At 37.9% G+C, this 14,878-nt stretch overlaps 1 protein-coding gene and 1 long non-coding RNA gene across 2 annotated transcripts in view; one reads left to right on the top strand and one right to left on the bottom strand.

The window, feature by feature from the left end:
• rbfox1 (RNA binding fox-1 homolog 1) overlaps window positions 1–14,878 on the top strand; it is a 372,128-nt gene that overhangs the window by 110,456 nt on the left and 246,794 nt on the right. The gene's annotated exons all lie outside the window — the stretch shown is intronic.
• LOC144025831 (uncharacterized) lies at window positions 5,138–6,719 on the bottom strand. Its single transcript, XR_013284971.1, has 2 exons — window positions 6,514–6,719; window positions 5,138–5,781 (listed from the first exon to the last, which is right to left on the bottom strand). It is a non-coding gene; the product is annotated as an uncharacterized LOC144025831 (long non-coding RNA).

Below are 14,878 nucleotides of genomic sequence, written 5' to 3'. Positions count from 1 at the left end.
TGGTGCTTTTAATGTTTCGTACATTAGTTACAAAAATAGTACAAAAGTCCTCTCAGGCCTAAATAAACTACTATTTCAGTATCAAGTTAACAGTTCAAAACAGTAAATAAAATACTCAAGTCCTCATTCTGTAACAACAGCTTTTAAGTATATTCAGTCTTCAACAGAATAAAACATAGCATTGAGCAAAAATATATTATTTTTATCCACTCAAAAGTGCACTGAGATATAAATGAAAGACAATGTGAACTACTACTTCATATATACAAATGCCTAAAAAAAAAAAAAGTGCTTTCCTGCTTTTTAAGTTGTGTAAAGATGAACATGTAAGCATTAAAGTTTCTCAGAGGTACAAAAAAAAAACCTCAAGTGCTTTTCTGCTTTTTAACTTGTGTAAACATGAACGTGTAAACATTAAAGGGATCGTTCGGCTTTTTTAACATGAATCTCAATTTGATCCTCACCTCCCGTGTGTGCGATCAGCACTGACTTCTTTCTGACAGCGTTCGGTGACACGCGTTCATGTTCGACGTTGGACGAGAGGAAAATAGTCCAGCAAGCTGGCTGGGGTCTCGGAAATAAAGCCTTTTTCTTCTAAAAACTATTTGTTTTCAAAAGCGTGATACATTTCCACCACAATACTCTTTTCTGAATAAAGTCAGACGCCATTACCGCCAGCCACTACTTTTCTGTTCGTTCGTTCGTATCACTGCGCGGCGCCCTGTAGAACGCTAACAGACGCACTGCAGCCAGCTAGCTGATACTTCCGCCTGAAGTTGTTTGCCTTTTCGGAGCAGGTCTGATCTGACGAAGAGGTGGGTTGGTCAGCTCAGTCATGCTTGTTGTTGTTTTGAATGTCGAGGCGTGAGTTGTGGATGTGTACTCTCGGTCCGTCCCATTAAGCGTCCCGAAGACCGCGCGCGCTACTGCGTTTCAGTTCCGCGTACTTTCCGCTCCGGTCCACTTTTAGTTTCGGTTCCCTTGGCATATTTATATAATCGGAATTTGGACTTTTGTGAATCGTTCTCGATTGTTCCACGGCCGAATCGTGAATAATCTAAGAATCGGAAATTTTGCACACCTCTAGTACTGTTTCATAAGAAACCGTCTAAATTGTAAATGTTTTGCCATGCTTTTTGTGTTTGTTCACATTGCTATGGAATGCTTTGTCGAGGTATTCGGCTGATAGGTATGCCTCCCAATATTCACACATCTAGCTGAATCATATTAAAAAAAAAAATCTTTGCAAACAATGCATCGCTACAGCAAAGGCGTGCCACGTTGGGGTACTTGCACGTCGGGGTACTGGCACGTTGGGGTACTGTCAAATAGGACAAGGACCATCTAAAATGTTTTTGACAAGCCTTGTGTGTGCAAAGTTTAATCAAAACGCAAAATATGGTGCGCAATTCCCAAAATAAATTCAAAATGGCGGACTTCCTTTTAGGTTTAGCATACGGCTACAGAATACTTTTTGTAGGTCTTAAGCTAATAGGTATGCCTCCCAGTTTTCACAAATCTAGGTCAAGTCATCTTTAGTTGTGTATCGCTTGAATCATACAATTGGAAATGCTCCATAAAAATGCATAGAGGGCGCTATTGAGCACAACGTTGGGTTACTTGCACGTCAGGGTACTGGCACGTTGGGGTACTGTTACATGGAACAAGGACCATTTAAAATGTTAGTTTTTTCCATGCCTTGTCTGTGCAAAGTTTAATGAAGAAGGCCAAAAATTATGTATAATTCCCAAAATAAAATCAAAATAGCGGACTTCCTCTTTGGTTTGGCAAATGGCTACATAATACTTTTTTGTAGGTCTAGCATAATCATACAATCGGAAATGCTTCATAAAAATGTCTAGAGGGCGCTATTTATTGCAAATTGCACAATAAATCTCTGAAAATTCATGTTCATGACAAGTCTGATGTGTTTGCAAAGTTTCATGAGTTTTCATGTGTATAAAAAAAAAAAAAAGCAGCACTTGACAACTGTTACATGGAACAAGGACCATTTAAAATGTTAGTTTTTTCCATGCCTTGTCTGTGCAAAGTTGAATGAAAAAGGCCAAAAATGATGTATAATTCCCAAAATAAAATCAAAATAGCGGACTTCCTCTTTGGTTTGGCAAATGGCTACATAATACTTTTTTGTAGGTCTAGCATAATCATACAATCGGAAATGCTTCATAAAAAGGTCTAGAGGGCGCTATTTATTGCAAATTGCACAATAAATCTCTGAAAATTCATGTTCATGACAAGTCTGATGTGTTTGCAAAGTTCCATGAGTTTTCATGTGTATAAAAAAAAAAAGCAGCACTTGACAAACAATGTATTGCTATGGCAACAGCGTGTTACAAAATAAAAAACTTTCGATTACTTTGCATCTTAAACATCTTAAGATGAAACACACCAAGTTTGAAGACAGTCGGATAAATTTTGTAGGAGGGGTTCGTTAAAATATGACCCCTGAAAGTTTTTCCTTGTTCGGTTGGAGGGTTAGATCAGGGGATGTCGCAACTTGTTTGTGGTTAAGTGCTACAGAAGTAAATGTGTCTTAACAACCTCATGATTGAATGTGTTTTCAATTCTCTAGGATGTGATTGGATTGTATCAATTAAATGTTCTTATAACTGATTCAGTGAGTAGTAAAAATAGTGTGTCAAGTATAATGACATGAAATATAAGGAATACAAAAAACAAAACAAGAACCCTCTAAATTACACATTTTGTTCCAGGCTTTATGTGCGTGCATAGTTTGAGTATACACCTAGGTTTAGGCCAGGAGTGTTCAAACCTTTTGCAAAGAGGGCCGGGTATGGTAAGGTGAAAATGTGTGGGGCCTAATCAACCATTTAGTTTAGCCTGACATAATTTTTTTACATGCATATGTAAATATATATATGTGGACAAATGTGTACATATGTCTACAAATTTTTGTAGCTCGAGCTGCTTCGTCCAACTGGGAACGCTGCATTAAGAAGGATTTTTTTTTCCTTTGCCAACAGTGCATGCCACGACAACAGCGTGCGACGAAATAAAAAGCTTTCAATAACTTTTCATCGTCAACATCTTAAGATGAATCACACCAAGTTTGAAGATGATCGGATAAACTCTGTAGGAGGAGTTCGTTAAAATAAGACCCCTATGAAATGGCCAAAAAAATGGCAACATGTTCCAAAGTAAATCAAAATGGCAGACTTCCTGTTAGGTTTAGCATATGGTTCAAAAAGAGTTTTTTGTACCTCGAGGGCTGTTACATATGTCTTCAAATTTTGGTCACTCTAGGTGAAACGTACAGCCGGAAATGCTTCATTAAGTAAAAATTTTGAAATGCAAAATTTGATGCCCTGCCTCTGGCGGACTTCCTGTTAGGTTTAGCATATGGCACCAACAGGCTTTTTTGTAGATCATAGTCTGTTACATATGTGTACCAATTTTCGTAGCTCTAGATTAAACGTATAACCGGCAATACTTCAGATGAAACATGCCAAAGAATGAAGACAATCTGATAAGTTTTGTAGAAAATATGAGGCCTATAAAAGGCCCCCAAAAAATGGCTACAAATAGCAAAGTAAATCAAAATGCCGGACTTCCTGTTTGGCTTAGCATATGGTTCTAAAAGACTTTTTTGTACATCGTGGCCTCTTATGTATGCCTCCAAATTATCATTGCGCTAGGTGAAAGGTACAACCGGGAATGCTTCGTTAAAGAGGAGTTTTTTAGCTCAAAGTGATGCCCGGCCCTTGCGGGACTTCCTGTTGGGTTTAGCACAAAGCAGCAAGAGACTTTTTTGTACATCGTGGGCTGTTACATATGTCTCCAAATTTTCGTAGCTCTAGCTGCTTCGTACAACTGAGAATTCTTCATTAAGAAGAATTTTTTTCCTTTGCAAACAAGTGCATGCCACGACAACAGCGTGCAGCGAAATAAAAAGCTTTCAATAACTTTTCATCTTCAACATCTTAAGATGAATCACACCAAGTTTGAAGATGATCGGATAAACTCTGTAAGAGGAGTTCGTTAAAATAGGACCCCTATGAAATGGCCAAAAAAATGGCAACATGTTCCAAAGTAAATCAAAATGGCAGACTTCCTGTTAGGTTTAGCATATGGTTCAAAAAGAGTTTTTTGTACCTTGAGGGCTGTTACATATGTCTTTAAATTTTGGTAACTCTAGGTGAAACGTACAGCCGGGAATGCTTCATTAAGTAAGAATTTTGAAACTCAAAATTTGATGCCCCGCCTCTGGCGGACTTCCTGTTGGGTTTAGCATATGGCACCAACAGACTTTTTTGTAGGTCATAGTCTGTTACATATGTGTACCAATTTTCGTAGCTCTAGGTTAAACATACAACCGGCAATACTACGTTTAGTAAGAGTTTTGAAACTCTAAATTTGATGCCCCACCGCCGTCATATAGTATGTCGAAAACTTTAGATTTTTTACCATGGTGTTGTCCCAGGTCTTGAGATGGTACATCCCAAGTTTGAAGTCAATTGGATTACCCGTGTAGGAGAAGCAGGCAAAAGTATGACCCCTGTAAATGTGCAAAAATTGGCCAAAATTGGACATTTAAATACTCATATCTCACTTCCTGTCTATTTTAGGGTACACACATCAAAGAGGTTTTTGTTCATCTGGATGTGCTACAGGTGCCACACAATTTTCATAGCCGTCGGACAATCGTAGCGGGCCAGGGATCTGTTTAACCTATGTAGGTGGCGCTATGGAGCCATTTTTCTGTTATCACCTATGGCGACTTTAAAATATCAAATTTTTCGCCAGGCCTGACGTGTGTGTAAAGTTTGGTGAGTTTTCGTTCACGTTTAGTGTCTCAAAAATGTGATTGTTTGCGGAAAAGAATAATAACAAATAAAAAGAAGAAGAATAACTAGAGCTGCGAGCAGCTATAAAGGGCCCTCGCAACCCGGGCCACGTTGGGGTATATGCAAGTCGGGGGACTTGCACGTTGGGGTACTGTTAAATAGACAAGGACCATGGAAAATAGAAATGCATTTGCCGTGCCTTGTGTGTAAAAAGGTGCAGTAAAAGGCCAAAAATGATGCACAATTCCCAAAATAAATTCAAAAGTGTGGACTTTCTGATGTGTGTGCAAAGTTTCATGAAAAGTCGCTCGTTTGATATTCAAAACCAGCATCTGTTTATTTGAAAACATTGCATGGCACAGAGATGGTGTGTGATCAAATAAAAAGCTTTTTGATGACTCTTAATGTGGTGTCGCTGTGCAACACATACGTATTCATGACATAGTGAAGTATTGTGACAGTTTTGTAGGGTCCAGCAAACAGTAAATGTGTGACAGTTATTCAAGAAAAAATGTAGCTTTGAAGCAGGCTAACCAATGACATCATCTAAAGGGGAAAAAAGCACATGAGCAAGCATAGGTATAAGTAGAGGAGAAAAAGAGATGAAAGAATTGCGAGAGATGGAACAGGAGAGGAATGCAGCTGTTTATGTATAGCTGTTGTAACAGGACAGATTAAATAACACTTTAACCTGGGGTTAACAGCGCCCTAGGACAGATAAACTCTTTAGTGTAAAAGTTTTCTGGGACAGATGAATCCCTTGGGGTCAAAGAGTTTGGGTTAGCACGTAGTCTGTCTTAGGATAATGTAACCTCCATGGATGAATTAGTCCTAGGACGCTTTGATCTGCGGGCTAAAACTTCAGGGGGGTTAACCTGTCCTGTTATATTGTGATCATCGTCTTCGTGCATGTCCTCAGTGGCTTCTTCTGTCTGTGTGGCAGCATTTGATACATCTGTAGAACAAAAAAGAATGAAGAATCATGTTAGATCTGTGAAGTTTGGTTGTCTTAGGTGTAGTTTACAGAACAGTCGTGTGCATATTTTTAGCATGGTAGTGTCTTAATACAAATGCATATTATGTAATGCACTGTATATGGATATTACAGACGTAATATTTGACGGTGATCTTATATTCATAGTTTTTGCCCGTTAATAAATAATATAGCTAGTAAGTAATAAGACACGCAAAAATGGTATAGTTGAATCCTCTGGGTCAAAAAGCAATGTTTTAGGATTGTGTGATGAAATGATGAATAAAAGTAAGGATACGACAGGTACATAAATGGTTATATATACACACGGACATATATATTTATACAGTATAACAGTGCCGCATGTATTGGTTTTAAGGAAAGAGTTGAAAAGCAGTGTTCAGAAAAAAGCATAAGACGCACAAAGTACCATTTCACTACATGTAATAAGTTGTCAAGTAGACATGTGAATTAAGTGGTTAAGATAGTGGCTACTGTGCAAGTAAGCTTCAATTGTCTCTAAAAGGTTAGCATATGTGTTCTACATGATATCAATGGCTAGACGTGCTCGTGGAGAAACATTACAAACAGAAAAACACACTAAAGGTGCCTTTAACAAACCTGTTAATAAATGAGAACTTAATACATATATGTATGGCATACTGTATATGATTGAGAAAGTTGTCCTGTTTAGTTTATGTATTGTATACTTACGGAAAAAAGTTGGCAATCTTTGCGTATGGAGATGATTAGAGGGTCTTTATCAAAAGAGAATTTGCTTGTTGATTTGTTCATGTTCTGTAGAAAAGCAAAGGAGTAGAAATAAATACAGTATCATACTTCATAAACATACAAGAAATTTGTAGCTGTATTAACCATTGTTGGTATTTGAAGTGATAATTTAGGAATAGAAGTGTAGTGATTGCAGAATTTATAGAGTGCTTACCTTGTATGACTTTGTAGATGGAAATGTCTTTTGTTGAAAGAGCTCTTTGTTGTCTACTATATATGCAAGGACAAGCATAAGTAGGTGTGGTTATGAAGTACTTGACCATTGAAATAAAGCAGTGGTATCAAATGTATGGACCGTGGTTTGGCTCAGGCCTGCAAAGGGGTTTAATGTGGCACAAGAGATAATCTTGTAAGGTACAAAAAATAATAATAATATAATAGGTATGCCTCTGAGTTTTCACAAATCTAGGTCAAGTCAAGTCATCTTTAGTTATTTTGCGCTTGAATCATCCAATCGGAAATGCTCCATAAAAAATGTATAGAGGGTGCGATTTATTGCAAATTGCACAAGAAATCTCTAAAAATTCATGTTAATGACAAGTCTGATGTGTGTGCAAAGTTTCACGAGTTTTCACACATGTATAGATAAAAAAAAACAAAGCAGCACTTTACTTGGCAACCAATGCATCGCTATAGCAGCAGCGTGCGACAAAATAAAAAACTTTCGATAAATTTGCATCTTAAACATCTTAAGATGAAACACACCAAGTTTGAACACGGTCGGATGAATTTTGTAGGAGGAGTTAAAATATGACCCCTAAAAAAGGCCACAAAAAAAGTCTACAAATCCCATCATAAATCAAAATGGCGGACTTCCTGTTTGGTTTAGCACATGGTTCCAAGAGACTTTTTTGTACATCGTGGGCTCTTATGTATGCCTCTAAATTATCATAGCGCTAGGTGAAACGTACAACCGGGAATGCTTCGTTAAAGAGGAGTTTTTTAGCTCAAAATGTGATGCCCGGCCCCTACGGGACTTCCTGTTGGGTTTAGCACATGGCACCAAGAGACTTTTTTGTACATCGTGGGCTGTTACATTTGTCTCCAAATTTTCGTAGCTCTAGCTGCTTCGTACAACTGGGAATGCTTCATTAAGAAGTAATTTTTTCCTTTGCAAACTGTGCATGCCACGGCAACAGCGTGCGACAAAATAAAAAGCTTTCAATAACTTTTCATCTTCAACATCTTAAGATGAATCACACCAAGTTTGGAGATGATCGGATAAACTCTGTAGGAGGAGTTCGTTAAAATAAGACCCCTATGAAATGGCCCAAAAAATGGCAACACGTTCCAAAGTAAATCAAAATGGCGGACTTCCTGTTCGGTTTAGCATATGGTTCAAAAAGAGTTTTTTGTACCTTGAGGGCTGTTACATATGTCTTCAAATATTGGTAACTCTAGGTGAAATGTACAGCCGGGAATGCTTCATTAAGTTAGAATTTTGAAACACAAAATTTGATGCCTCGCCTCTGGCGGACTTCCTGTTAGGTTTAGCATATGGCACCAACAGGCTTTTTTGTAGATCATAGTCTGTTACATATGTGTACCAATTTTCGTAGCTCTAGATTAAACGTACCACCGGCAATGCTTCGTTAAGTAAGAATTTTGAAACTGTAAATTTGATGCCCCGCCACCCCTCGCCTCTGGCGGACTTCCTGTTAGGTTTAGCATATGGCACCAACAGGCTTTTTTGTAGATCATAGTCTGTTACATATGTGTACCAATTTTCGTAGCTCTAGATTAAACGTACCACCGGCAATGCTTCGTTAAGTAAGAATTTTGAAACTGTAAATTTGATGCCCCGCCACCGTCATATAGTATGTCAAAAACTTTAGATTTTTTACCATGATGTTGTCCCAGGTGTTGAGATGGTACAGCCCAAGTTTGAAGTCAATCGGGTTAACCGTGTAGGAGAAGCGGGCAAAAGTATGACCCCTGTAAATGTGCAAAAATGGGCCAAAATTGGACATTCAAATACTCATACCTCACTTCCTGTCTATTTTAGGGTACACATATCAAAGAGGTTTTTGTTCATCTGGATGTGCTACAGGTGCCACACAATTTTCGTAGCCATAGGACAATCGTAGCGGGACAGGGATCCGTTAAACCTATGTAGGTGGCGCTACAGAGCCATTTTTCTGTTATCATGTATGGCGACTTTAAAATATCAAATTTTTCGCCAGACCCGATCTGCGTGTAAAGTTTGGTGAGTTTTCGTTCATGTTTAGTGCCTCAAAAATGTGGTTGTTTGCGGAAAAGAATAATAACAAAGAAGAAGAAGAAGAATAACTAGAGCTGCGAGCAGCTATAAAGGGCCCTCGCAACCCGGGCCACGTTGGGGTACTTGCACGTCGGGGTACTGGCACGTTGGGGTACTGTCAAATAGGACAAGACCATCTAAAATGTTTTTGACAAGCCTTGTGTGTGCAAAGTTTAATCAAAACGCAAAATATGGTGTGCAATTCCCAAAATAAATTCAAAATGGTGGACTTCCTTTTAGGTTTAGCATACGGCTACAGAATACCTTTTGTAGGTCTTAAGCTAATAGGTATGCCTCCCAGTTTTCATAAATCTTGGTCAAGTCATCTTTAGTTGTGTATCGCTTGAATCATACAATTGGAAATGCTCCATAAAAATGCATAGAGGCCGCTATTGAGCACAACGTTGGGTTACTTGCACGTCAGGGTACTGGCACGTTGGGGTACTGTTACATGGAACAAGGACCATTTAAAATGTTAGTTTTTTCCATGGCTTGTCTGTGCAAAGTTTAATGAGAAAGGCCAAAAATGATGTATAATTCCCAAAATAAAATCAAAATAGCGGACTTCCTCTTTGGTTTGGCAAATGGCTACATAATACTTTTTTGTAGGTCTAGCATAATCATACAATCGGAAATGCTTCATAAAAATGTCTAGAGGGCGCTATTTATTGCAAATTGCACAATAAATCTCTAAAAATTCATGTTCATGACAAGTCTGATGTGTTTGCAAAGTTTCATGAGTTTTCATGTGTATAAAAAAAAAAAAAAAAGCAGCACTTGACAACTGTTACATGGAACAAGGACCATTTAAAATGTTAGTTTTTTCCATGCCTTGTCTGTGCAAAGTTTAATGAAAAAGGCCAAAAATGATGTATAATTCCCAAAATAAAATCAAAATAGCGGACTTCCTCTTTGGTTTGGCAAATGGCTACATAATACTTTTTTGTAGGTCTAGCATAATCATACAATCGGAAAGGCTTCATAAAAATGTCTAGAGGGCGCTATTTATTGCAAATTGCACAATAAATCTCTAAAAATTCATGTTCATGACAAGTCTGATGTGTTTGCAAAGTTTCATGAGTTTTCATGTGTATAAAAAAAAAAAAAAAAGCAGCACTTGACAACTGTTACATGGAACAAGGACCATTTAAAATGTTAGTTTTTTCCATGCCTTGTCTGTGCAAAGTTTAATGAAAAAGGCCAAAAATGATGTATAATTCCCAAAATAAAATCAAAATAGCGGACTTCCTCTTTGGTTTGGCAAATGGCTACATAATACTTTTTTGTAGGTCTAGCATAATCATACAATCGGAAAGGCTTCATAAAAATGTCTAGAGGGCGCTATTTATTGCAAATTGCACAATAAATCTCTGAAAATTCATGTTCATGACGAGTCTGATGTGTTTGCAAAGTTTCATGAGTTTTCATGTGTATAAAAAAAAAAAAAGCAGCACTTGACAAACAATGCATTGCTATGGCAACAGCGTGTTACAAAATAAAAAACTTTCGATTACTTTGCATCTTAAACATCTTAAGATGAAACACACCAAGTTTGAAGACAGTCGGATAAATTTTGTAGGAGGGGTTCGTTAAAATATGACCCCTGAAAAAGGCCACAAAAAATGGCAACAAATCCCATCATAAATCAAAATGGCAGACTTCCTGTTTGGTTTAGCACATGGTTCCAAGAGACTTTTTTTGTACATCGTGGGCTCTTATGTATGCCTGCAAATTATCATAGCGCTAGGTGAAACGTACAACCGGGAATGCTTCGTTAAAGAGGAGTTTTTTAGCTCAAAATGTGATGCCCGGCCCCTGGGGGACTTCCTGTTAGGTTAAGCACATGGCACCAAGAGACTTTTTTGTACATCCTGGACTGTTACATATGTCTACAATTTTTCGTCGCTCTAGCTGTTTCGTACAACTGGGAATGCTTCATTAATAAGATTTTTTTTCCTTTGCAAAAAGTGCATGCCACGACAACAGCGTGTGACGAAATAAAAAACTTTCAATCACTTTTCATTTTCAACATCTTAAGATGAATCACACCAAGTTTGAAGATGATCGGATAAACTCTGTAGGAGGAGTTTGTTAAAATATGACCCCTATGAAATGGCCCAAAAAAATGGCAACACATTCCAAAGTAAATCAAAATGGCGGACGTCCTGTTAGGTTTAGCATATGGTTCAAAAAGAGTTTTTTGTACCTCGAGGGCTGTTATATACCTCTACAAATTTTGGTAACTCTATGTGAAACGTACAGCCGGGTATGCTTTGTTAAAGGGGAGTTTTTTAGCTCAAAATGTGATGCCCGGCCCCTGGGGGACTTCCTGTTGGGTTTAGCACAGGGCACCAAGAGACTTTTTTGTACATCTTGGGCTGTTACATATGTCTACAAATTTTCGTAGCTCTAGCTGCTTCGTACAAATGGGAATGCTTCTTTAAGGATTTTTTTTTTCCTTTAAAAACAGTGCATGCCATGACAACAGTGTGCGACGAAATACAAAGCTTTCAATAACTTTTCATCTTCAACATCTTAAGATGAATCACACCAAGTTTGAAGATGATCGGATAAACACTGTAGGAGGAGTTCGTTAAAATAAGACCCCAATGAAATGGCCAAAAAAATGGCAACACGTTCCAAAATAAATCAAAATGGTGGACTTCCTGTTAGGTTTAGCATATGGTTCAAAAAGAGTTTTTTGTAGGTCATAGCCTGTTACATATGTGTACCAATTTTCGTAGCTCTAGATTAAACGTACAACCGGCAATGCTTCGTGAAGTAAGAATTTTTAAACTCTAAATTTGATGCGCCGCCACCGTCATATAGTATATCAAAAACTTTTCATTTTTCACAATGATGTTGTCCCAGGTGTTGAGATGGTACATCCCAAGTTTGAAGTCAATCGGGTTAACCGTGTAGGAGAAGCGGGCAAAAGTATGACCCCTGTAAATGTGCAAAAATTGGCAAAAATTGGACATTTAAATACTCATACCTCACTTTCTGTCTATTTTAGGGTACACACTTCAAAGAGGTTTTTGTTCATTGGGATGTGCTACAGGTGCCACACAATTTTCATAGCCGTCGGACAATCGTAGTGGGACAGGGATCCGTTTAACCTATGTAGGGGGCGCTAAGGAGCCATTTTTCTGTTATCATGTATGGCGACTTTAAAATATCAAATTTTTCGCCAGGCCTGATGTGCGTGTAAAGTTTGGTGAGTTTTCGTTCACGTTTAGTGTCTCAAAAATGCGATTGTTTGCGGAGAAGAAAAAGAAGAATAACTAGAGCTGCGAGCAGCTATAAAGGGCCCTCGCAACCCGGGCCACGTTGGGGTAATGCACGTCGGGGTACTGGCACGTTGGGGTACTGTCAAATAGGACAAGGACCATCTAAAATGTTTTTGACAAGCCTTGTGTGTGCAAAGTTTAATCAAAACGCAAAATATGGTGTGCAATTCCCAAAATAAATTCAAAATGGTGGACTTCCTTTTAGGTTTAGCATACGGCTACAGAATGCCTTTTGTAGGTCTTAAGCTAATAGGTATGCCTCCCAGTTTTCATAAATCTTGGTCAAGTCATCTTTAGTTGTGTATCGCTTGAATCATACAATTGGAAATGCTCCATAAAAATGCATAGAGGGCGCTATTGAGCACAACGTTGGGTTACTTGCACGTCAGGGTACTGGCACGTTGGGGTACTGTTACATGGAACAAGGACCATTTAAAATGTTAGTTTTTTCCATGGCTTGTCTGTGCAAAGTTTAATGAGAAAGGCCAAAAATGATGTATAATTCCCAAAATAAAATCAAAATAGCGGACTTCCTCTTTGGTTTGGCAAATGGCTACATAATACTTTTTTGTAGGTCTAGCATAATCATACAATCGGAAATGCTTCATAAAAATGTCTAGAGGGCGCTATTTATTGCAAATTGCACAATAAATCTCTAAAAATTCATGTTCATGACAAGTCTGATGTGTTTGCAAAGTTTCATGAGTTTTCATGTGTATAAAAAAAAAAAAAAGCAGCACTTGACAACTGTTACATGGAACAAGGACCATTTAAAATGTTAGTTTTTTCCATGCCTTGTCTGTGCAAAGTTGAATGAAAAAGGCCAAAAATGATGTATAATTCCCAAAATAAAATCAAAATAGCGGACTTCCTCTTTGGTTTGGCAAATGGCTACATAATACTTTTTTGTAGGTCTAGCATAATCATACAATCGTAAAGGCTTCATAAAAAGGTCTAGAGGGCGCTATTTATTGCAAATTGCACAATAAATCTCTGAAAATTCATGTTCATGACAAGTCTGATGTGTTTGCAAAGTTCCATGAGTTTTCATGTGTATAAAAAAAAAAAGCAGCACTTGACAAACAATGCATTGCTATGGCAACAGCGTGTTACAAAATAAAAAACTTTCGATTACTTTGCATCTTAAACATCTTAAGATGAAACACACCAAGTTTGAAGACAGTCGGATAAATTTTGTAGGAGGGGTTCGTTAAAATATGACCCCTGAAAGTTTTTCCTTGCCCGGTTGGAGGGTTAGATCAGGGGATGTCGCAACTTGTTTGTGGTTAAGTGCTACAGAAGTAAATGTGTCTTAACAACCTCATGATTGAATGTGTTTTCAATTCTCTAGGATGTGATTGGATTGTATCAATTAAATGTTCTTATAACTGATTCAGTGAGTAGTAAAAATAGTGTGTCAAGTATAATGACATGAAATATAAGGAATACAAAAAACAAAACAAGAACCCTCTAAATTACACATTTTGTTCCAGGCTTTATGTGCGTGCATAGTTTGAGTATACACCTAGGTTTAGGCCAGGAGTGTTCAAACCTTTTGCAAAGAGGGCCGGGTATGGTAAGGTGAAAATGTGTGGGGCCTAATCAACCATTTAGTTTAGCCTGACATAATTTTTTTACATGCATATGTAAATATATATATGTGGACAAATGTGTACATATGTCTACAAATTTTTGTAGCTCGAGCTGCTTCGTCCAACTGGGAACGCTGCATTAAGAAGGATTTTTTTTTCCTTTGCCAACAGTGCATGCCACGACAACAGCGTGCGACGAAATAAAAAGCTTTCAATAACTTTTCATCGTCAACATCTTAAGATGAATCACACCAAGTTTGAAGATGATCGGATAAACTCTGTAGGAGGAGTTCGTTAAAATAAGACCCCTATGAAATGGCCAAAAAAAATGGCAACATGTTCCAAAGTAAATCAAAATGGCAGACTTCCTGTTAGGTTTAGCATATGGTTCAAAAAGAGTTTTTTGTACCTCGAGGGCTGTTACATATGTCTTCAAATTTTGGTCACTCTAGGTGAAACGTACAGCCGGAAATGCTTCATTAAGTAAAAATTTTGAAATGCAAAATTTGATGCCCTGCCTCTGGCGGACTTCCTGTTAGGTTTAGCATATGGCACCAACAGGCTTTTTTGTAGATCATAGTCTGTTACATATGTGTACCAATTTTCGTAGCTCTAGATTAAACGTATAACCGGCAATACTTCAGATGAAACATGCCAAAGAATGAAGACAATCTGATAAGTTTTGTAGAAAATATGAGGCCTATAAAAGGCCCCCAAAAAATGGCTACAAATAGCAAAGTAAATCAAAATGCCGGACTTCCTGTTTGGCTTAGCATATGGTTCTAAAAGACTTTTTTGTACATCGTGGGCTCTTATGTATGCCTCCAAATTATCATAGCGCTAGGTGAAAGGTACAACCGGGAATGCTTCGTTAAAGAGGAGTTTTTTAGCTCAAAAAGTGATGCCCGGCCCTTGCGGGACTTCCTGTTGGGTTTAGCACAAAGCAGCAAGAGACTTTTTTGTACATCGTGGGCTGTTACATATGTCTACAAATTTTCGTAGCTCTAGCTGCTTCGTACAACTGAGAATTCTTCATTAAGAAGAATTTTTTGCCTTTGCAAACAAGTGCATGCCACGACAACAGCGTGCAGCGAAATAAAAAGCTTTCAATAACTTTTCATCTTCAACATTTTAAGATGAATCAC

Source organism: Festucalex cinctus, chromosome 1 (genome assembly GCF_051991245.1).
Source record: "Festucalex cinctus isolate MCC-2025b chromosome 1, RoL_Fcin_1.0, whole genome shotgun sequence".
NCBI classification, from domain to species: Eukaryota; Metazoa; Chordata; class Actinopteri; order Syngnathiformes; family Syngnathidae; genus Festucalex; species Festucalex cinctus.
The sequence above is the reverse complement of the archived record's forward strand: the minus strand, read 5'-3'. Positions and strand labels throughout refer to the sequence as shown.